Here is a 25718-nt window from a genome sequence, read left to right on the forward strand (position 1 = left end):
GAAGGAGTTGGCCAGGATGAACTAACTTTTTTGGTTGGGATTTACTCTGGGAGAGGCTCTGTTTTAAAGCTCTTGGCATAAAGGTGCCTGGGAAGTACTTAGATTAGAGCTATCTAGTGTGTGGGGCCTGGGGGAACAGAGCTGGTGGCGGTGGAGGTCAGAGGTCTGCTGATCCCTAATTGGGCCTCCACCCCAATTCTCTGCTCACTTCTTAGGCTGTCATATGCCATTAACCTTTCCTTTGAGAACAAACAGCATTCTGTGTTTGTGTCTATTAGAAAATCACTCACATAAAACTAGTGACTCAGTTGGCCTCCAGTGAAACAGTTACTATATGCCACTAGTAAAGGTCTGTAAACTTTCAATATTAATTTAAGCCCAAGATTGTTCAGATCCCATTTTGTGGTGAAATTATATTTGGAAAAACACTTCCAAGTATCTCTGGAGATATTCAAAGCTCATCCTACATTTCAATGATATGTATCTTTTCCAAAAAAATTTTATTTATTTATTTATTTATTTATTTATTATTTAGCATAACAAAGTCAACCCTCTTGGAGGGAGTGGCTGTTGAAACAATTTAAAGGAATTAAAGTAAGAACTAAATCTTAAGAAAGTACAGAGAGAGGAGTGTAAAGTCTTGGAAGAGCAAACACAGTTTTACAAAACCTGTTATTTACTTATTTTATTTTATTTTATTTTTTTGCTTTTGTAGGGCCACACCTGCGCATATGGAGATTCCCAGGCTAGGGGTCTAATCGGAGATAGAGTTGCCAGCCTATGCCACAGCCATAGCAACGCCAGATCCGAGCCTCGTCTGCAACCTACACACAGCTCATGACAACACCAATCCTTAACCCATTGAACGAGGCCAGGGATCAAACCACAACCTCATCATTCCTAGTCGGATGTGTTTTCTGCTGTGCCATGGCAGGAACTCCAAAACCTGTTTTATATTGGTAACTGCACAAAAACACAGGGAACCACAAATATAAGCAGCAAATCTATTTGGCTCATTTAGAGTGTAACCAGGCATAGGAGGTGAGAAAGGGTGTCTATCTATTCCTAGGGCATTAGCAATAAAGTTCAAGGATGGAAAAAAAGAAAACTCTCTTCTGGAAGGGATAGTTTCTTATTTTTTTTTCTAAAATAAAAGCTTTCTTCCTGTTATCATGATTTTTGCCCCTTTCCCACTAAACTGACAGAAGAAATTTCAGTTTTATTACAGCAGGAGATCAAATGATAGGCTGTTTTTGTAATTACTTAACAAATCATATAAAAGCACTTTGTTCATTCAGAGATGATGTAAAATATTTGGTGGCCAAAACCAGTTTACAGGCTATTTGCTGATAAGCTCCTGTTTCAGAGGAATTCAATCTTTTGGGTTGAATTCCTCTGAATTAATCCTAGAATTTTTGGGGGTTGCCAGTTTGTTTTTACTTGTAATTGCACATTAAAACTCCACTTTGTTTCACTTAGTAGAAGACATCTAAGATCACAGATGACAAAGACAGATTATCAGGGAAAGTTGTGGAAAATCCTTCCCAACTATTTTAAGAAAAGAAAAATTTTAAACCAAGAGTAATTCAACCCAGCAAGACCTAAAGTTTAGAATGCACAGCATACATATTAGGGTCACTCGTATTTCTAAAATTAAATGATTTGTGGGTTCAGCCCAGTCTTCCATACAGGAATGAGTTTGCTGTTTGATGGAGCAAAATAGGAAAGTCTTAATTATTAGCAATCAATTAGGGTCAGCAATACATTATTTTAATTACCTCTGTTCTTATAAAAATGCAGGATAAAAAATGCCTGTAAATGTCTCAAGCCACATACCCATGTCTATTATTCTCTGAATAGCTTTTTGGTATTATTATTTGATTCTGCTTCATTTTTAGATAATGGTATATATAAACACTGGCTTAATAGCATAACAAGAATTTTATATGCATTAAAAAGTTCCTAGAGGGCACTGGAAACATTTTCTGTTCATTCTCCAAGACCTAGCTGGAAAATCACCTTCACAAAAAGTTTTCTCTAGCTTTACTCACACAAGTCAGTGGTGCCTGCCTCTCTGCTCCCACAGCCCTTAGTCTAGACCCCCAGTATAGCATTTACCTGCCGCTTTACTCTAATTATTTGCTTCCCTTTAAGCTGGGAACTTCTCAGAAGCAGAGAACTCGCCTCACTCATCCTTTCATCTTCAGGACCCAGCAGAGTGTGTGGCATACAGTAGGCACACGATCATTACTCTTTTTTTTTTTTTTTTTGTCTTTCTAGGGCCGCACCCATGGCATATGGAAATTCCCAGGCTAGGAGTCGAATAGAAGCTGTAGCCTCCGGTCTCACCACAGCCACAGCAACACACCAGATCTGAACCATGTCTGCGATTTGCAGCTCACGGCAATGCTGGATCCTTAGCCTACTGAGCGAGGCCAAGGATCGAACCAGAGTCCTCACGGATGCTAGTCAGGTTTGTTAACCACTGAGCCACGATGGGAACTCCCACAATCATTACTCTTGACAGAAAATCTTTTCAGTGGGAGGTCAACATGGAAACTATGTTTGGCTTGCCGATATAGCTGCAATGCAGAGGCCAAACCTGTTTGAGACTTTTTTGCCCTTTAGCCTGCCTAGTACCTCTGTCCAAAATGCTAGCCCTTCCATGATTTTTATGCATGATCTTGTTCAGTCTCCTAGTCTGCCCAAACTCCCAGAGAATGCCCCAAAGCTTTGGTTATTCAGAATGTGCTCTGCTGAATTCAATTTGAGGCTAGGGGGCTGGAGGAGAAAATCTGGAGATCTTTGGGCTTTGTAGGTAAAGACTTGGATGTCAGAGTTAACCAGTTTCCACATACTCAATCATAGAGCACCTTTATAGTTACCCCACTCTCCTCACTGTAGGTCTATGGCTGAGCAGTATTTTTGCCAGCCAGTCTTTAACTTAATTTTACTGTGTTCAAAAAAATAACAGCTTTGGGACACAGTTCATATTCATATACTCCACCTCTTTAAAGCATACAATTCACTGGTTTGCAGTGTATTCATGGAGTTGTGCAACCAACTACGAATTCCAGAACATTTTTATCACTCCCCCCAAAACTCTATCCATTAACAGTTATTTCCTATTTCTGTGCAACCCCTATTCCTGAGCACTAGGCAACCATTAGTTTACTTTGTCTGCTTCTATACATTTGCCTATATTGGACATTTCATATGAATGTAATATATAATACGTGGTCTTTTGTGACAGGCTTCTTTCCATTTAGCATATTTTCAAAGGTCATCTATGGTGTACGTGCATGAGTACTTTATTCCTTTTTATTGTTGAATAATATTCCATTTTATATATACATAGACTATGTTTTGATTATTTAGTAGCTGATGGACATCTGGGTTGTTTCTACTTGTTGGCTCTTATGAACAGTGCTGCTATGAACATGCCTGTACAATTTTTTGTGTGGACATATGTTTTCTTTATCTTGGATATAAACCTTGGAGAAGAACTGTTGGATCACATGGTAACTATGTTTAACTTTTCGAGGAACTGCCATTCTGTTTTCCAAGATGACTGCACCATTTTACTTTGCCACCAGTAGGGTATAAGGCTTCCAAATTGTTCACATCCTCACTACTACTTGCTATTGTCTGTCTTTTTGATTATAGTCAACCTTGTAGGTGTAAAGTGGTAGCTCACTGTGGTTTTGATTTTCATCATGGCTAATACTGTTGAGGAATTTTTCATGTGTCTATTAGCCATTTGTATTGTCTTCTTTGAAGAAATGTCCATTCAGCTCTTTTGCTATTTAAAAAGGAGGTTATTTATCTTATTATTGAGTTATAAGAATCCTTTGTATATTGTAAGTTCAAGTCATTTATCAGGTATATGATAAGCAAATATTTTTTCCATTCTGTGGGTTTTCTTTTCACTTTTTTAAAATGGTAACAAAAGTTTTTCATTTTGATATAATCCATTTTATTTTTTTCTTTTGTTGTTTGTGCTTTTGGTGTCATATCTAAGAAACCATTGCCTTATCTGAGGTTGTGAAAATTTAGCCTTTTTTTTTTCAGTTTTATAGTTTTCACTTTTACATTTAGATCTTTGATCCATTATGAGTTGGTTTTCCCATATGTTGTGAGAACTTCATCATTTTGCATGTGGAAATTCAGTTGTCCCAGAAACATTAGTTGAAAAGATTATTCTTTCCCCACTGGAAGGTCTTGACACTCTGTTTAAAGTTAATTGACTATAAGTGTAAGGCTTTATTTTCTGGACTCTGAATTCTATTCCACTGAGCTATATTTCTATATTCATGTCAATACCATCCTTACTGTAGCTTTGTAGTAAATTTTGAAATTGGCAAGTGAGTCCTCCAACTTTGTTTTTCTATTTCAAGATTTTTTTTTTCTATTTTGGGTCCCTAAGATTTCCACACTAATTACAGGATCAGTTTGTAAATTTCTGCAAGTAATCCACTTGGAATTTTAATAGGATTGAATTGAATCTGTAAATCAGTTTGGAGAGTGTTTCTGTAAACATGAGTGCATCCCTAGTATCTAATTTATGAAAATAAAACATCTTCCTATTCATTTAGATTATCTTTCATTTCTTTCAAAATGTTTGTTTCCAGAATACAAGTTGTTAAATTTATTTCTAGGTATTTTATTCTTTTTAATGTTATAGTAGAAGGAATTTTTTTAAACTTTATTTCAGATTGTTCATTACAAGTCTATAGAAACACAATTGATTTTTGTATGTTGATTTTGTATCCTGCAGTTTGGCTGAACTCATTCGTTAGTTTTAATAGTTTTTTTAAGTGAATTTGCTAGGATTTTCTGTCTATAACATCATATCATCTGAAACAGAGATAGTTTTATTTCTTTTTTTCAAATCTGGGTATCTTTTCTTTCATTACTACCCTCTCATCTCCTCACATTCTGAATTGGTTTACCCAGAACCTCCAGTACATGTTATATGGAAGTGGTAAGAGTGGACATCCTTCACCTGTTCCTGATATTAGTGGAAAACATTCAGTCTTTTTTCATTAAGTGTGAAAGCATTAACTGTGGGTTTCTTCAAAGATGCACTTTATTAAGTTCTCATCTAAGTTTGTGTGTGTGTTTATCATGAAAGGGTACTGGACTTTTTGAAATGCTTTTTCTGCATCTATTGAGATGATCGTGTGGCTTTTTTTTTTTTTTTCTGATATGATATGACATTAATTGATTTTTGGCTGTTAAACCAACCTTGCATTCCTGAGTTGTTATCCATTCTGTACCTGTTCAACTCAGACTTATATCTTAACAAGTGTTAGATCAATGCTGGATCCTGGCAATGTTGCTGTCCTTCATTTAAAAAAAATATTTACCATTTGATATTAAGTATGGCATTTCTAATAGCATTTACTAGTTAACATCACACTGTCAAATTCATAACTTACTATGTCTGTTTCCTTATTGTTACAGAACTCTTACTAAATTGTCTTTATAAAAAATGTGAGCAATCAGTCCCTTTTTTTTTTTCTATTTATCTAAAAGTAGGTGAGGAAAATTTTGTATTTCCATAGCACTTCAGCCTAAATTGACTCATATCAGAATGAAATGCTTAAACACAAAATGAACGTGTCTACAACATACCTTTTAAATAGAACATATCCTTACCAAGTTATGTTTTGTTTTTAACTAGAATCTTAGCTTTCGTGATTTAAAAAATATCTCTAGGAGTTCCTGCTGTGGCCCAGGGGGTTAAGCATCCCACATTGTCTCTGTAGTGGTACAGGTTCCAACTCTAGCCTGCCACAGTGGGCTAAGAATCCAGCATTAACCACAGCTGCAATGTAGGTTTCAACTGTGGCTTGGATTCAGTCCCTGGCCTGGGAACTTACACATGCTGTGTGTAGCCAAAAAAGAAAAAAGAAAAGATATCTCTAAGGCTCAAATTCTACCATTTTTGGTTTAAAATCAACCTCACCTTTTCCTATGCAGTTGCAAGCATTATAAATGCCAAATTTGGCCTGTAGGTATCTTTTATTTGGTTCATACGCATTTTTTTTCCTTTTTTGTTTTGTTTTTTTTTGTTTTTTAGGGCTCTACCTGCGGCATATGGAGGTTCCCAGGCTAGGGGTCAAATCAGAGCTACAGCTGCCGGCCTACACCACAGCCACCACAACGCCACATCTGAGCCGGGTCTGTGACCTACACCACAGCTCATGGCAATGCCAGATCCTTAACCCACTGAGAAAGGCCAGGGATCGAATCTTTGTCCTCATGGACACTGGTTAGACTCATTAACCACTGAGCCAGCAGGGGAACTCCAACATGCTTTTGAAATATAAGCTCAGTATATGCTCTGTAGACAGACACCACACTTAACCTTCCTTTATTTTCTATTCTGCACTTAAGCTGGGCACATAAATCTTTGGCGTTTTTAATGCCTGTAATAAAAACCACCTTGTTTCAGCCTCTTAATTTGTTTCAGTGGAGGCATTATCTCCTAGTTAAATTTTGGAATCATTGCTGATAAGTTTTTACAAAGTTTTGTTCTTTTGCTTTTAAAAACTATCACTCTATGTATTTAATATTACTGAATTATACACTTGACAGTAAAAAAAATAACCCAATTAAATATAAATAGATCCTCATTGTATAAGATTTACAAAATCAGAAACAGAAAAGCCTGAAAGGCTATCACTCCTGCCCCATCTACAGGTAACCACTGCCATTATTGGGGTGCATTCTTCCCACCCACTCGGTAGACCTTTAAATACACACACAAAGGCTATTATTATTTTTTAAATTGAAATGTAATTGACTTACAATACTATATTAGTTTAAACTGTATAACACAGTGATTTGATATTTTTATAGGTTATGCATTATACAAAATTAAATATTCCTGTACTGTACATTACATCTCTGTGGCTTATTTACTTTATAACTGGTAATCTGTACCTCTTAATCCCCTTCACCTATTTTTGCCCTTCCTCCCCATCTCTCTCCCCACTGGTAACTACTAGATTGTTCTCTGTATTTGTGAGTCTGTTTCTTTTTTGTTATATTTGTTCTTTTGTTTTGTTTTTTGGATATCACATATAAATGAAAATACACAGCATTTCTTTCTCTTATTTCACTTGTCGTAATACACTCTAGGTCTATCCATGTAGTTATAAATGACAAGTTTTCATTCTTTTTAATGGCTGAGTAATATTCCATTATATTTATAAATATATACTACATCATCATCCATTCATCTGTCAATGGACGCTTTTTTTACTTATATATCTTGGCTATTGTAAATAATGCTTCAGTGAATGGTGACACACATATATCTTGTTGAATGAGTGGTTTTGTTTCCTTGCATAAATACCCAGGAGTGGAACTGCTAGATTGTATGACAGTTCTATTTTTAATTTCTTGAGGAAATTCCATAATGTTTTCCATAGTGGTTGTACCAGTGTACATTCCTACCAACAGTGCACAATGGTTCCTCACTGACATTTATTATTTTTTGTCTTTTTCATAACAGCCATTCTGACAGTTGTGAGGTAATATCTCACTGTGGCTTTGATTTGCATTTCCCCATGATTAGTAATGTTGAGCATCTTTTCATGTGCCTGTTGGCCATCTGTGTGTCTTTGGGAAAATGTCTATTCAAATTCTCTGCACATTTTTCAATTTTTTTTATATTGAATCATATGTGTTCTTTATATAGCTTAGATATTAACCCCTCATCAGAAATGGCATTTGTGGAGTTCCTATCATGGCTCAGCAGAAACGAATCTGACTAGTATCCGTTAGGATGCAGGTTTGATCCCTGGCCTAGCTAAGTGGGTTAAGGATCTGGCATTGCTGTCAGCTGTGGTATAGGTTGCAGACATGGCTTGGATCTCACATTGCTGTGGCTCTGGCAAAGGCTGGCAACTGTAGCTCTGATTCAACCCCTAGACTGGGAACTTCCATATGCTGCAGGTGTGGTCCTAAAAAGCAAAAAAAAAGCATTTGTAAATATCTTCTCTCATGCAGTATGCTGATTTAGTTTCTTTTGTTTATTTTTGCTTTTTTTCCCCCTTGCCTGGGAAGATAGATTCCCCCTGGATGCCCTCAAAAAATTTCTAAGACTGATGTCAAAGAGCTTACTACCTATGTTTTATTCTAGGAGTTCTATAGTTTCAGGTCTTACATTTAAGTCTTAATCCATTTTGAGTTTATTTTTGCACATGGTCTAAAAAAAATGGACTACTTTCATTCTTTAATACATAGCTGTCCAGTTTTCCCAACACCATTTACTGAAGAGGCTGTCTTTCACCCATAGTATATTCTTGCCTCCTTGTCATGGATTAATTAACCATACATGCATGGCTTTGTTTCTGGGTTCTCTATTCTGTTCCATTGATTTATATGTCTCTTTTCATGTCAGTATCATACTGCTTTGATTACTATAACTTTATAGTATAGTTTGAAGTCAGGACTGTGATACCACCAGCTTTGTTCTTCTTTCTCAAGATTGCATTGGCTATTTGGGGTGTTTTGTGGTTCCATACAAATTTTAGGAATATGTTGTAGTTCTGTTTAAAATGCCACTGGCTTTTTTTTTAGGGCTGTTGTTGTGGCGTATGGAAGTTCCCAGGCTAAGGGTCAAATCTGAGCAGCAGCTGCCTGTCTGCACCACAGCCACAACAATGCCTAATCTGAGCCAAATCTGAAACCTACACCACAGCTCATTAGCACCACTGGATCCTTAACCCACTGAGTGGGGCCAGGGGTTGAACCTGCAATCTTCAATGGATACTAGTTAGGTGTCGTTTCCACTGAATCACAATGGGAACTCTCGATGTTGATATTTTGATGAGGACTGCAATGAATATGTATGTTGCTTTGGGTATTATGGACATTTTTTAACAATATTAATCTTCTGATTCCTGAGCAGAATTCCTAATTTCTTCTTTCCTTTTATTTGTGTCACCTTCAGTTCCTTTCATTAATGTCTTATAGTTTTCAGAGTACAGATTTTTCATCCAATCCTTGGTTAAATTTATTCCTAGGTATATTATTTTTAAAATACAATTTTAAATGGGAATTGTTTTATTGATTTCTCTTTTGGATAATTCATTATTAGTGTACAGAAATACAACAGACTTCTGAATATTAATTTCGTATCCTTCCTCTCTCTTCAATTCATTTACCAGCTCCAATAATTTCTAGGTAGTGTCTTTAGGATTTTCTGTATATAGTTTATCATGCCATCTGCAAATAGTAACAGTTTTACTTTTTCAATTTGAATGCCTTTTATTTCTTTTTATTGTCTGATTGCTGTGGCTAGGACTTCCAATAGCATGTTGACTAAGAGTGGGGAGAGTGGACATCTTTTGTCTTTCCTGATCTTAGAGAATAAAGCTTTCAGCTTTTCACCATTGAGTATGATGTTAGCTGTGAAAGCTTTCAGCTTTTTCACCATTGAGTATGATGTTGGCTGTGGGTTCATCAGAAATGGACTATTTATGTTAAATGGTAATTTTCCTCTATACACACTTTTATTGATTTTATCATGAATGAATGTTGAAAATTTGTCAAGGCCTTTTCTGCATCTACTGTGATAACCACTGATTTTTATCTTTTGTTTCATTCGTGTGTTGAGAGCTGTTAGTTTTTTTTACATAAAAAGTATGTTAAAAATATACCTCCAACTTATTGACAATGGGTGCCTTTAGTTAGCAAGTTGCTGCACAAACTTGATTTACATATGTTTTTTGTATTAAACCTATCTCAGTAAGACATGAAACCTGGATGCTGTAAATAGTTGGTAGACTATGCAAAATATTACACTATATTATTCAGGGTTCAACCTGAGAAGTAGAACAAATAGGGGAAGAAAACATATATGTTATATTTAGGGTGGCTAGTTAAGCATGTTTGAAATCAGTAGGGGCAAATCTTCAGAAAGGGAATGTCACAGGTAGGTTTGAGGTATATTTTCTCCTCTTGGAAAAAGCCTTAGTTCTGCTTTTTAAGTCTTTTCAACTGATTGAACCATCCTCTCCCCAGATTATCCAGGATAATCTCCCTTACTTAAAGCCAACTGATTAGAGGCCTTAATTACATCTTAAAATACCTTTACAGGCAAAGCCAAGATTAGTATTTGATTAAATAAGTGGATACGTACCTAGCCAAGTTGACACCTCGAAGCCATCACATATATAAATAAAAAAGTATGTTCAGCAAAGGACACTGAAAAAAGAGAGACAGACAGAAATACATTTACAAATATAAAGGATTTAATATTCAAAATTTACTGAATTTCCCCAATCAACAAGGACAAGAAACAGATATGAATGGGAAATTCATACACAAAATGCAATAGTCCGATGAAGAAAGTATGAAAATGTTTTAAACTCATTAATAATTAAGAAAATAAAACTTGAAATGATAGCTTTTTTCTGATAATTTTGGCAAAATTTTAAAAGATAGATAATATCAAAAGTTGGCAAAAATACAGAGGATGGATATTCTCACTCATACTCAAATCCATTAGTAAGAGTATGCAATGATAAAGCCTTTCGAAAAGGAAATTTAAAAGTTATCTGTAACAATTTAAATGAGTATACATTTTAGTCTGGTGAACTTCTAGGAGTCTATGCTCTCTTACTCTTTTGTTTCATCATTGAGTTCAAATTAAATCATTTATCTGATTGGGTTTCTCACTAAACTGCCCTTTGATTCTTTCCTTCCTGACTGTACTATCTATTGTGCATTACTGCTAGATAGATCTTCATAATTCTCTCCTGTTCTATTATACACAGACACAGAGACACAGATACTCACATACATACCCACAACTGTGCCACAGCATAGTTTTTAACAGCTCCAGCTGGAAACGACCCAATGTGTAACAATGATAGCATGAAGAAATAATTCATCTACAATAAAGAAAGTGAAGGAAAATTAGTTACAACATGGATGACTCTCAAAAAATATTGTTGGACAAAAGAAGCAAAACCCAAAGAAAACAAAAGTATGATTCCATTTAAACAAAGTTCCAAAAAAGACAAAATAAACTACATTATTTAAGGATGCATACTTATAGGGTAAACCATACGGAAAAGTAAGGAAATAAAAGATTTTCCTAAATGTTGGGGTAGTGATTTACCTTGGGTGAAGGAGGAAGGGAATTGTGACTGGGGAGGTGGATTCAGGAGACTTCTGGGATGCTGCTGATCCTAGACTTTTGACCTTAATGGTAATGACATGTCAAATGGAATATAAGGGTTTTGTCTCTATCCTTCTAATTTTCACTTTGCTGTAGAGTAGAAATTGACAGAATACTGTAAATCAACTATAATAGAAAAAATAAAAATCTTAAAAAAAACCTCGTTAATTAAAAAAAATGTTTCACTAGGGAACATTCTAAAGTACTAGCAATCTTCTATTTTTCATTTTTCTTTTCCAGTTTTGTTGAAGTATAACTGACATAAAATGCTGTGCAAGTTTAAGGTGTATAACATGTTGATTTGATTTAATAAACTGCGAGATGATAACCACCATAGTGCTTATCCTGTCACGTGGTAGCTGCACAAATTCTGCCCTATCATCTTGTAAATTAAATTTACATATGAGTTCTACATTTTTTTGGTTCATTGTATCTGACTTTTAAAAATACATTAAAATTCAAAAACTTTCACGAATTACTGTCTACAAAGTTCTGACTCCTTCATCTGAAATTTCAAATTCCTCCATATACTGATGACTTTTCAGTCTTTGTAATCCTAACTCCCACTTCTGACTTCAGTGGAAACCCAAAAAACCCCAAACAAAACAAAACAAAACAAAACAAAAGCCCCAACAGATCCTAATTTTACTAAATTGCCTTTACAAGAAAATAAAGGAAAGAAAATTGACCTTTCCTCTTACTCTTTATTTGAAAGTAAATGGGGGAGGATGTTGAATTGCCTACCACATGTTTTTCTAAGATGAATCAGAGCAGGATGAGATGCCTGCTTAGTCTTTGGCTATAGTGAATATGTGTCTGTGATACAGTTCTCAAAAAGAACACATTTTCTCCCAAGTTTTTATCTAGCTGGCATTATGATTACAACTTTCTTTCAGTAAAAAAATGGCTAAAGTCAAGTATAGGGGATGCTAGATGTTAGTTTGTGCCCACCAAAGCACAGTGAGATAAATGACCCAAATTGAGCCCCTAGTCTACAGACACAGACTATCAGTTTCACACTTACTCATAGTCAACTTCACACTTAGATGCCACTGAAACAACAGGGCCAAATGTTCCTGGAAAATGGGACTTCTTAGACATTCACAGACATTTGGTGTGAATACCTGAGTCCCATGCTCGGGTGGAGATCTCAGCAACAAGATTGATGGGCCGCTTCCAGGGGAAAAAATGAGGGAGGAGCAGGATGTGGTCTTGGTGATTCAGAAGTGCCCCCCCTTCTCCACCACGAGTTTGAGTCAGCATGCAGCCACATGGCCCCACATGGTACAGTGATGGCTCTCAATGAGCTGTCATCCCAGGTCCTCTCCACTTGCCTTTGTTAAAGCAATTGGTGATTTCAGAAGCCCAATTTGCATATGGGTAGTTTTATTCTGTCTTTCTAAATTAGTCAAGCAGCAAATGGTTAAAGCATTCTGATCTACAGGATATGGGGGCATGAAGTGTTGCTGGACATTTTAATACTTGCTGGCCTCACCTTGTCCTTAAAGTGATGAAGTAACAGCATGGATTTGGAGGTGACCAAGAAGAGCAGTAGAGCTCCTAGATGTTAGAGGCAAGGGGACTGGGTTCAAATCCATGCTCATCACTCTGGACTTGTGATTTTCAGAGTAAGCACGAATCACCCCTTTTTGGCCCCAGGGCATGCACAGTATACTCTTAATGTGATTGGTGCAGTGGGAAACTAGGGTCACCCTTGCAGTGCAACAGTGGTGACAGTTCCCACTAGCTCCAGCCAAGTGGTGGCAGTTCTGCTGGTGCCTGTGTCTGGGTCCAGAGCTGTCAGAGGGGTCAACCTGTCCAGTGTTTGGTATAAACTTGATTTGGAGAACTGCTTATGACTGCAGAGTCCTCAATGAGCCATGCTGGCAATTCTGGGAGTTTTACAATGACTTTTCAGCACATTGCTTTTTGCTTAAACCAAACTTTTGGTTTCTTTTAAATGTAACAAAGGATACTGACTAATACAATGACCTTGGGAAAATTCATTAAGTTTTCTCAACCAATTTTCTCATCTGTAAAGTAGTTTAATAATATTTACCTCTTAAGGTTAGCGGGAAACTTAAATGTTACTGCATGCAAGCACTCATCATGGTGCTGGTCCACAGTAAGGGCCCCTGAGATATTAGCTATTACAGGAAGACTGGACTGCTTATAGTAAGAGTGAATCTTGGTATGAGAAGGTCCTCACATTTATTTATCTTAGAGTTAGGAAAGATAGATAGCTACTAATTGCTGAGTCATGGGGTAGTCATGTGCTTAATTTAACTGGCAACAAAATTTCCGAAGTAGTTTCACTAACTGATACTCTCAAGCATTCTATGAGTTTCTGTCCCTCTACATCCTAACACTTGTATTGCTGACTTTTAAAATTTTAGCCACTCTGGGGTGTGTGTCAAGATATTCTGTTAAGTTTTCAACTTGCATTTTACTGATAACTAATCATGTTGACATGTTTTCATGTTCACTGGCCATTTGGATAGCCTCTTTTATAAGAATCCTATTCACGTTTTTTACCCTTTCTTTAAAAAAACTGAGTTTTTCTTACCGATTTATAAGAAATCTGTACACACTCTAGATCAGACTTACTTCTTTTACTTAGTAATATGCATTTAAGTTCCTCTATGACTTTTTATGGCTTGATAAATTATTTCTTTTTTAGCACTGAATAATATTCCATTGTACCACGGTTGGTTGTTTTTTTTTTTTTTTAGGGCTGCATCTGAGGCATATGGAGGTTCCCAGGCTAGGGGTTGAATCAGAGCTGTAGCCGCCGGCCTATGTCATAGCAACATGGGATCTAAGCCCCATGTGCAACCTATACCACAGCTCACAGCAATGCCAAATCCTTAACCCACTGAGCAAGGCCAGAGATAGAACCCATGTCCTTGTGGATACTAGCTGGGTTCGTTAACTGGTGAGCTGCAACGGAAACTCCCAGATGTACCATATTTTATCTACTGATTCACCTACTGAAGGACTTTTTGATAGCTTCCGTTTTGGCAATTATGAGTAAAGCTGCTATAAAAATTTGTGTGCAGGGTTTTGTGTGAAATTAAGTGTTCAACTGCTCTGCGTAAATACCAAGGAGTATGACTGCTGGATTGCATGGTAATTGTAGGTTTAGCTGTAATTGTAGGTAATTGTAATAGTTAGTAAGAAACTGCCTGTCTTTCAAAGCAGCTAAACCATTTTGCATTCCCATCAGCAATGAATGAGCATTCCTGTTGCTTCACACCCTCATCAGCCTTTGGTGGTGTCAGTGTTCTGTATTTTAGCTATTCAAATAGAAGCACAGTGGCATTTCATTGTTGTTTTAATCTGCATTTTCCTGATGACATGTACTGTGGAGCATTTTTTCATATGTTTATTTTTTTGACCATGCCCATGGCATGTGGAAGTTCCTGGTTCAGGAATTTAACCCACACCATAGCAGCAAGCAAAGGCACAGCAGTGACAACCTCAGATCCATAACCAACTGAACCACCAGGGAACTCCTTCATATACCTATTTTTCATTGGTATATTTTCCTTGGTGAGGCATCTGTCATGACCTTTGGCCCATTTTATAATCTGGTTGTTTTCTTATTGTAGAATTTTAAAAGTTCTTAATATATTCAGGATAACAGTCCTTTATCAGATACGTCTTTTGCAAATATTTTCTTACAGTCTGTAGCTGGTCTTATCATTCTCCTGACATTGTCTTTTGCAGAGCAGAAACATTTTTAATTTCAAAAGTCCACTTATCCATTACTCTTCTCATAGATCATTCCTTTGGTGTTGTATATAAAAAGTCATTGCCATACCCAGCCAAGGTCATCTGGGTTTTCTCCCTTGTTATCTTATAGGAGCCTTATAGTTTTGTGTTTTACATTTAGTGCTATGATTCACTTTGAGTTAGTTTTGGTGAAGGGTACAAGGTCCTTGCCTAGATTCTTTCTTCTTCTTGTTTTATTTTGCATGTGGATGTCCAGTTGTTCCAGTATCATTTGTGACTATTTTTGTTCTATTGTTATTGCCTTTGCTCCTTTGTCAGATCAGTTTACTATCTTCATAAGGTCTATTTCTGGGCTCTCTATTCTGTTCCACTGATTTATTTGTCTGTTCTTTCACCAATACCACACTGTCTTGATTACAACTACCTAGACACTCCCAGTATGGAAAATAAAGCTCATTACATACAGGATGGAATTACGGTCCAGTATCTATTTGACCTGTTGTCCATGGAACCAGAGGTAGTTTATTTGTGACCAACTTAAAATGTATTAGTTTGTCCCCTTTCAGTGGTAAGTGACAGAAACCCAGTTCAAACATCAGCAAAGGAAGGAATGTTTTGGCTGACAAGAATGATGAAGGACTGAAGTGGAACAGGCATTAGATATATTCCAAATCTCTCTCTCCCCCTGTCTCTCTCTATTTCTTCACTTCTTCCTCACCTTTCCCTCTTATTTAGAGGATTTTAAACACTAAGAAAAATTTAAAAATGAAAAAAAAAGAAACAAAACCAAAACACCTCCTACTACCTTAAAGAATAACTCTTTCATTTCTTTTAAGTTTTTGTTCAAATCTCCCTTTCTCATAAGGCTGACCAACCCTTTCGCTTTCTCATAAGGCTGACCAACCCTCTCGTTATTCAACACCAAAACCTATCTCCTCCATCCTAGCATTCCTGATCTTTTTTACCCCGGCCCACTTTTACATTTTCCCCACTTACTACTTCCTAACATACTGTAGTATTTTCTTATTTATGTTTTAAATGTATTATCTCTCTCAGCTGGAATGTTATTAGTTCTACAAGGGTAGGACTCCTGTATATTTTATTTATTGAGATATTCTAAGCACTTAGTATAGGGCAGCAATCCACATGGTAGGTGCTCAATAAATACTGCTGAGTGAGTGAAAGGGAGTTTATTATCTCATAAGAAGTCCCAGTTTGGTTGGTCTTGGGCTTGTTGGTTTTGTGGCATAATTGAGAACCATGCTCTTTATACCATTCCTGTCTGCTATCCTCAGTATGCCATGTTGGTCTTTTAGACTAGCTCTCTCCATGGCTGCAAGATGGCTGCTGCAGTTCTGGGTATCACATCTCAACAAGACACATCCAGCAGAAGCAGAATGATGGCTATACTATCTGCGTCTTATTTATCTCCTTTTTTCTTCTGTAATCAATGAGGAGACATGCGTTATTTTTCTTTTCTTTCTATCTTTTTTTTTTAATGGCCTCACCCATGGCATACAGAAGTTCCAGGGATTGAATCCAAGCTGCAGCTGTGACTTATGCCACAGCTGCAGCAACATCAAATCTTCAAATCCCCTGTGGCAGGCTGGGGATCAAACCCATACCTCTGCAGCAACCCAAGTCACTGCAGTCAGATTCTTAACCCACTATGCCACAGCAGGAACTCCTGTATTATTTTTTTTTAAACCACTCCCATATACAATAACTAAAATTAAAATAAATGCATATAATTGCATTAGTTTCTAAGATAACCCTTATAGACAAGAATATGTATTCTTAATATAAATTACTTGATTGTAACAATGTTGGTTTTGGAAGAAGCATGTCAATATAAATTTATAAGTGTTAAGGCATTTCTGGATTTAGAAAGTTTAACAATTTGGATATTGATTTCAAAAAGTTTAATGGCTAGCAAAATTACATTTAAAAATCCATATGAGATACTTTGATAAAATTCTTAGAAAAAATAAGACGAGGAATCTGCCATGAGGATGACTAAAGGGAGAGGCTTCTTGAATATACTGAAGTAAGACAAAGTATCTTTAAAGTCTGTGGAAAATGTACTAAAAATACAAAATTTGTATAAAAGCATGATACAGCCCAAAACACTTAAAAAACAACTTACACATTTTTTTTGGTCTGATTAACTGGATGCATATTTAATTTAAATTAGTTACAGGTCAAATGGATTAAGAAAATTCACTTTTGCTAGGAAAATAAGGTCATGGTAAGTGATCTGCTCATTTAATATTAACATCCTGAAAAAATAAAGAATATTTAGTGGGAAAATGTTAATTTTAAAAAATAGACTATCTCAGTTACAACATTGCTTAACACATGTAGAAGACTCAGGCTTATAAAATCTGAAGGGAAAATAACCACAAATCACCCTGTTAATCCACAGGGCATTTCTAGCTGAATTAAGTTTGTCCTTGTTAAAGAAATTATCTTTGTTTTTCCCCCCCTCAGGAATGCATGTAAAACAGTTCCTGTCTCAATGCACGCCTAAGGCAAAAAGTTCAGTGCTCAATTACCTGCTGTCTGAAGTCTCATATTTTGCAGTGAGCAAGTGAAATAGCATTTTAATCAGAAGTCTTGACCCATGCTCTTCTTTTTCCCTTCGCAGCCCTGCAAGCTATTTGGCATAGGAAGGTCTTGACCTGAGAAAACCATCTTGGATAACCGTAGCAAGGAGAAGGAAAAATGCAACACCTAGGAGATTTCAGTAAACAGTAGAATCATGCCAACCTAATCTGTGTTAAAATGCTTGGAATGTGGGAGCCGCTGATGATGCCTGTTGTCTGTGTGTCTGACTGAATCCTTTCTTTTCTCAGAGCAGCAAAGCAAAGCCTGGGAACCAGGCCAAATGCCTGCCACTTACCTTAAATTGATCAGCTACTTTGAGATTAAAACCCCTGAAAGCTGCCACACCATGAAAACAAGGCCTCCTTCACATTAAAGGCAAATTGCGACTTTGGGGTTGCTGTGATCTTTTTTCCATTTTATCCAGTTTTTCACAGTGCGCACTTTTTTTCCCCCGCTTTCCATTTATGCTCCAATGTAGAAGCCAATAGTTACAGCATCTTGGCCAAGCATTCATTAAGGTTTATAAGAACAAAATTTATGGTTATTTAGGAGTTGGCACAAAGACAAGACTGTTGCTGGAAAGAGAAAAAGAAATACAGGTGGGAAATGTGAGCCTCGACAAAGGCCCATACTATACCATAGTGTGCGAGGCTGTCAGGAGTGGTCTGGGAGGAAAATTATATCATATTTAAAACCAGTCACTCCTCCGTTCTGAATCCTTCTTCCCATGTGATGGCTCTGTCGATGTTGAAACAAGTATGCTGATCATTCCAAGAGATTTTCCTTTCTTGTGGAAGTGCTGCCATTCGCAGGAGCTGGCAGTCATCAAGAAAGATTCGTGTTAATCTGGGTGATAATTTGTCAGTTTAGCTAATGGATGAGGTACATTTAAAAATATATATATGTATCATAGATCAGAATAAGGACTCTCCCACGAAGAGACGAGTCATGTCAGCCTCATCAGTAGACCTTACATAATGGCAGGGCTTGTGTTCCCAAAAATGTAGGGTGTGGGCAAAACACACCCTTAATCTTTGAATTCAGGCAGTAATGTGGAATTCTGGCATGGTCTGCAAGTCTATATTCTCCCTCAGGAAATACTGTTAATGATTCTTTTTTTTTTTTTCATACTCTCTGATTTCCTGCTCTAGGGGAATAAGAAGGCCTCTTGTTCTGTTATGTGCACTATTTGTAAAGCAAGCCTTTTAAGAATATATTTTAGTCTTCTACTCATTGTTGTTCCAGAAATGCCTAGGAGTGCTGACATGTATTGAAAAAATATAGAGCTTCAGTGTTTGGTCATGTAAACTGTTCCCCAAAATACCACTTGTTTTAGCTATGCCAGTAACTCGCTGTATGACTTAGGAAAGTTAACTTAAATGTCCAGCCATCTCCTATTACCAAATTGGATACTAATACTAATATTATACTAATCCTCATCCTAATCCTATCTTCTTTACTGGATACACTGTGATAAGGTACACGCTTCCACTTCCAACACCTTGCACACATTAGAATGTTTTCCCCCTTCCTTTACATGAAATTGAGTTCATCTTTTTTACAGACTTTGTTTTGGTAATCTTCCACCTAGTTTTTTTAATTCCTTTTTATCAGTATTCCCTCAACATGGGACATACATAGAGTGTTATATGAACTTGCATTTATTCACATATTGCTCTGCAAAGAACTAATTTACGTGTGCATGAATATGAGCATTTCCCCCTAACTACACACACTTTCAGCTTCCCAAGGGCAGGGGTCATGTCCTTCTTGATATCTCTCCACAGAGAAGATAACTAATTAAAAGTGGAAAACTGGATATGCACATCATCTTTTGCATCATTTCATAAAATGCTAAATATGACTTTGGCCACAGGAACACACAATGTGATCATCATTTGCAGACAATACTGGTTATTTCTGAACATGGGGGAGCCTGTTTGTTACAAAGTGATTAGAAGTCACTTCCCTTGTTTTGCAGAGTGCCTGAAAGCCAGAGATAGAAGGGACAAAAAAGCTTTAGTTCAATCTGATGCGGATCTTTTTCTGCATCTTTTTAGCCAGTCTGCCTTACAACTTTGTCATTTAAATTTTCTATCATGCCTAACAGACTTTTATCTTGATGACCAATTTTGCCCTAACTTCCACTTCTTCATACATTATATTTCCTAATAATTCTGATTCTTTCATGTTTCATCAGTTATCAAGTATTTTTGGAGGGCCTAATATATGTTTAGTACTAAGCTAAGGGTAATTGGAAAATATATCTATATATAGACATAGATATAGATCTATATCTATATATATCAAAAGTAGTTGGTGAAAAAAAAAATACAAAGCAAGCAAACAAGCAAACAACTGCCTGCAGTGATTTGCTCTGCATTTTATTGCCTAGGCTAACAATTTGAGGACAATTCAAGAGAAGGTCCAATGGAGTCTCATTTCATGATGAAACAGCCAGCATGGCAGTTCAGAAAGCATGCACTAAAAGCATCACAGAATGTATAGACTTGAACAGGGCCTAGGAGGATGATGGACAAAGAAGGGAAGTTTCCCTAAGAGAGGGGGATGGTGTAAACAAAGGCACAGAGGTGGCAATGAACTTGGTGAACTCACAGATCAGCCAAGGCATGCTTTGGGTGGAGAAGGGAGAGGACGGCTAAGAGCGTGTTGGGAAACAGACTTGAGAGAGAAACAAGAGTCAACTCGTGAAAGGCTTTGGATGTCAAAAAGTAGAGTTGTGATTGACTTGGGAGAAAAATGTGACCCTCTTAAGATGTTAGTTGAGAATGAAAGATTTAAGATGACTACCAACTCCTTTTGATGCCAAGAGCCCTAGACTTGGAATCCAACACTTGGGGTTCACCATTTTTAAGACATACAATCTCGAGCAAGTCAGTGAAGTTGTCTGTGCCTTAGTTCTTGCACTGATAAAACAGGAATGATAATACCTCCCTTGCCAGTCTGGCTCAGAGCCCTGTTGTCAGGCACTCCAACCACAGATGTGACGGAATAGCATCTGGAGGGCAGCAGGGGCTGCGGAAATTGAGCAAAAGGAACAAATCAGAGATGCGGTAGGTGCTGGTGCTGTATCACAGAAATGACTGGTCCAAAGGACTCCAGAAGAAAATACTATTTCCGATTGACTTCTTTCCCTGAAAGTCAGTCTCCTCATCTCAGCTACTCTACAAACTCCCTTGTCCCCTTTCAGGAAGAGTTCTCCTGTCCCTACTTACACCAACCAAGAGAGCTCAAACCCTCTCTGAAAGTCACCAATGGATTCTCAAAAGGCCTGTGGTCAAGTGCATTTCTCCTCCCCTCACCTGACACACTCCCTCTGTTCACATTATGCCTCAGTACCGGGCTTTCCTCTTTTCTGTAAGTCTCCAGAGTTTCCAGTGAGTCTTCCCACCTAAAAGAATTCACATTCCCCTATGCTCCCAAATTTGCCACAGACTCCTTTCCCTCCTGCTGGTCAGCTGACCCTTCTGACCACTCATTACCAGCACACCTCTACTTTTCCTGTTACCTAATGCTTGGGTTTTCCTGCATTTGAAAAATTAGGAAGCCACACTGCTAATGCCAAGTCCTGGTGAGGATGTGGAGAACAAACTCAGACAGTGCTGGGGACAGTATGTTGTTACAATCAATTGGAAACCAATTTGGCAATATGTGGTAAAGCCATAGGCGCTCAGACCTTCTTCCTGGTTGCCTGCTGCAATAATGACCATCGCCGTCATACAGTGAGTGCTTACTCTGTGTAAGACTCTGTCTGCTCTCACAGCTTTATTCTCTTTAAGGAGGTGCTATCATTATCCTGCTTTTACTGAAGAGGAAACCCAGGCACAAAGAAATTAGAAACATGCCTAAGATCACGCTGTTGTGACTTTGTGGTAGGGCTTGGATTTGAAGCAGGCAGCTGGGCTTCAGAGCCTAAGGTGCAATCCACCAAACTCTGCCAGAAGTACCTGTCCCAGGCATCATGTTTACAAATTGTGCACGAATGTTCATGGCAGCACTGCTTAGAACAAGCAAGAAAGGTGTGAATGGCCGAGATGCATCTCCAAAGGTGAATGGGAGTGCAGGAGCTAAAATGAATGAACTGGATCCACACGTCAACATGGATGAATCTCAAAAAGAGAATCTTGTATGAAAAAAGCAAGGTGCAGCAAGATATACACAATTACACCAGGGATGTGACATTTTATTTTTTTATTTAGTTTTTTTTTTTTTTTTTTTTTTTTGGCCATGCCTGTGACATGCAAAAGTTCCCAGGCCAGGGATCAAACCCACACCACAGCAATGATCCGAGCCACTGTAGTGACAATGCCAGATCCTTAACCCACTGAGCCACAAGGGAACTCTAGGAAATGACATTTTAAAATACCTGAAACATAATACATAGTTTGTAAAATTATCTATACAGCAGTTAAAAATCTGAGACGTGAATGAAATAGATCAACTGAAAGATGTCTTGAGTGATGGAAGGAGAGAAGAGGAATGGAGGTGATTTTGTCTGTGTTTGTAGTATTTGAAAACAAAAAGAGAGGGTTGATGAAAAATATGGTAGAATATTAACATTTGTTTACTCCAGGTACGGGGTACAGAAGTATCATATTGTCTTTTGTGGAAATACTTTATCTACACAACTTGAAAACATTTTTAAAAGAAATGAGAAGTTAGTCAAAACCTTACAGGGAAGGACTATCCTTTTTTGTGCCTTTTCAAGTCAAAACAAATAATTCTTGAGCACAGATTAAGTGCTCAGTATTGTAACGGAATAGGAAAGAAAAAGAAGGCACTTTCTAGGAGCCTAGAGATTAGTTAAGGAGATGGAGCCAGACTCAGACAATAATCAGGACCCAGCACATACAGAGGCAAGGGGCTGTGAAGCACAACCTCCTTGTGCTGGAGAAGCTGCACCTGAGAGGTTTCAGCAGCTCTGCTGCAGTGGGGGCGGGTGGGACACACACACAAAGGAAGGAAGCCGCACTGGGCTGGTCTTGGTTTGAGCTCTGGGCAGCCCTGTGAGTGTGATCCCTGGTGTGAGGGCTGAGGCTCCGCCCTTGGGGAGAGCAGAGTAGGAAACACCTTGGCTCCCATCCGTTGACAGCCTGTTCCTTATGTAGAGCAGTCAAAAATGTGATTTTATTATTTTATAGCTAGGCCTCTATGCATACAATTCATATCCATAGACCTGGTGTAATTAGAACCTAGAGAAAATACCTAAGGTAGTTATTGAACACGTAAGGTATTCGGCCTGTATGATATTTGTTATGTATTTAGCTCACTAAACATACACGATACCTGACAAGTATGTAGAAAGACAAGTTTTCTGCCCTGGGGAGCTTATGTTCCACTGTGGACAAACAGAACACAGGGGATAGGATCTTGACTTGGGGAAGGCTTGACAGACAGGGAGAGGCTGCTGAAGGAGAAGAGGTGGGAAGCTGAAATCTCTGGATAAGTGGGGAGGTGGGAAGGTGGAGGGAAGGAAGTGCTTTTAAAGAAATCCTTTAGCAAAAAAGCCAATCAATCAATGGAAAAATGGACAAAAGACCTGAATAGACATTTCTCCAAAGAAGATATACAGATGGCCAACAAACACATGAAAAAATGCTCAACATCGCTGGTTATAAGAGAAATGCAAATCAAAACTACCATGAGATACCACCTCACACCAGTCAGAATGGCCATCATTAATAAATCCACAAATAACAAGTGCTGGAGGGGCTGTGGAGAAAAGGGAACCCTCCTGCACTGTTGGTGGGAATGTAAACTGGTACAGCCACTATGGAGAACAGTTTGGAGATACCTTAGAAATCTATACATAGAACTTCCATATGACCCCGCAATCCCACTCTTGGGCATCTATCCGGACAAAACTCTACTTAAAAGAGACACGTGCACCCGCATGTTCATTGCAGCACTATTCACAATAGCCAAGACATGGAAACAACCCAAATGTCCATTGACAGAGGATTGGATTCGGAAGATGTGGTATATATACACAATGGAATACTACTCAGCCATAAAAAAGAATGACATAATGCCCTTTGCAGCAACATGGATGGAACTAGAGAATCTCATACTGAGTGAAATGAGCCAGAAAGACAAAGACAAATACCATATGATATCACTTACAACTGGAATCTAATATCCAGCACAAATGAACATCTCCTTAGAAAAGAAAATCATGGACTTGGAGAAGAGACTTGTGGCTGCCTGATGGGAGGGGGAGGGAGTGGGAGGGATCGGGAGCTTGGGCTTATCAGACACAACTTAGAATAGATTTACAAGGAGATCCTACTGAATAGCATTGAGAACTTTGTCTAGATACTCATGTTGCAACAGAAGAAAGGCTGGGGGAAAAATGTAATTGTAATGTATACATGTAAGGATAACCTGACCCCCTTGCTGTACAGTGGGGGAAAAAAAAAAAAAAGAAATCCTTTAAAAGTAAATATGATGTTCAGTCAGTAAAAGGCCCTTGCAAAAAAACTTTTTTTAGAGCAGGGGAAAGGGTTAGCAGCAGCTACGATGTACTGAAGCTACCATATGCCAGGCAACATGCTGATTTAAGTGTCATCATTTTACATACATGGAAACTGAGGTCCAGAAGTTAAGTGACTTGCCCAAGATGACACAGCTGGTAAGTGGGTGAGCATGAATTCAAAGTCAGATCTGACTTCAAAGTCCATGATTTTTTTTTTTTACACGTTCTGCTCTCTGAAAGCAAAGAGAGCATCAAGGAATGAGGAACAGACAGGAGGGTTCAGGCACAGGCAGGCTAACTGTATACCCTGGGCAACAATGCAGCACAGCCACCTCAGCATTACAGGGGGTACCTTTCCTTATGCGAGAAAGGTAGAGTCACTGATGATAGGCTAAAATGATTGAACTTAATTGCATTCATTACTAGTAAATAAAGACTGAAAAATCTGTTGAGACTACTTAGGCTAAGGTCCTGGGAGAGCAGTCAGAGAGGAGCAGTACAGGGTGTGACCATGGAGAAAAAGAGCAATGAGGAGAGATGAAGAGGATCAGCTTCAAACTTCCTGAAGAGAGTGGGTATGGAAGAGCTCTGGATTTGCAAGTTAATGTACCTTTCATCCTTGAGTCTGTGATCAGAATGTGTTTTGGCTGCCTGCCTCTATTTTGCCCTAACTACATAAGAATCCATTGGCATGAAAATCTGCCTGTCTGTGTCACTTTCCATCACTTTTCCAGAAGGATTTAAAGCAATATTCAACAAAATGTCTACCCAATAAGGTTAATAAAAGCAAAATAATTACAAATTTACTTGCAATGCTCTTTCCCAACCCTCCAATCTCACTCAACTACCCATCGATCAAACTCAGTCTCATACTCTGAGACCCAACTCCAAACTCCTTGTCAATCTGACTCTTCTATCTTGCTCTATTACTGTTTCACGTGCATCATTTTTTTATGGCATCGAACATCTTACCTTACAGTTAATTGTTTCATGTAGGTTTTCTCTTTAGAATATGAGATCCTTGGAGGTAGGAACCAAGTTGTGTTCATCTTTGTATCCATCGTACCTGACAAAGTGTCTGACACATAGTAGCCACTCAAATAGTTATTGAGTTAGGGAATAATTAAATAAAACCAGAACCAAAGAAAATCAGAGAAAGCAAGTATTCTGAACCTAGAGATCAATACAGATTTTTGCTGTTGGTTCTGGAAGCCAGGGTAAAGAGAAAAACAGAGAAAAAAAATCACATTATCATTGCCAAAAAGAAAAGGTGGGAGTTCCCGTCGTGGCGCAGTGGTTAACGAATCCGACTAGGAACCATGAGGTTGCGGGTTCGGTCCCTGCCCTTGCTCAGTGGGTTAACGATCCGGCGTTGCCGTGAGCTGTGGTGTGGGTTGCAGACGCGGCTCGGATCCTGCGTTGCTGTGGCTCTGGTGTAGGCCGGTGGCTACAGCTCCAATTGGACCCCTAGCCTGGGAATCTCCATATGCCGCGGGAGCGGCCCAAGAAATAGCAAAAAGACCAAAAAAAAAAAAAAGGTGAATTCATTTGTGGGAAAGCAGTGTTTATGCATAATTATGCATAATTAACCTTTCTTTGGGGGCATTTAAGTAATATGCTATAAATTGATTTTTCCAGGTGAAAGCTTCATATTAAATAAAGAAGACATCTACAAAA

General features: G+C 38.0%; 1 long non-coding RNA gene across 1 annotated transcript; it reads left to right on the top strand.

The window, feature by feature from the left end:
• Nucleotides 1–12707: 12707 nt before the first annotated feature.
• On the top strand, nucleotides 12708–17936 carry LOC125110740 (uncharacterized). The gene is made up of 3 exons (XR_007130699.1): nucleotides 12708–12718; nucleotides 16991–17006; nucleotides 17586–17936. It is a non-coding gene; the product is annotated as an uncharacterized LOC125110740 (long non-coding RNA).
• Nucleotides 17937–25718: the final 7782 nt, after the last annotated feature.

Source organism: Phacochoerus africanus, chromosome 11, assembly GCF_016906955.1.
Source record: "Phacochoerus africanus isolate WHEZ1 chromosome 11, ROS_Pafr_v1, whole genome shotgun sequence".
In the NCBI taxonomy this organism is placed as follows: Eukaryota; Metazoa; Chordata; class Mammalia; order Artiodactyla; family Suidae; genus Phacochoerus; species Phacochoerus africanus.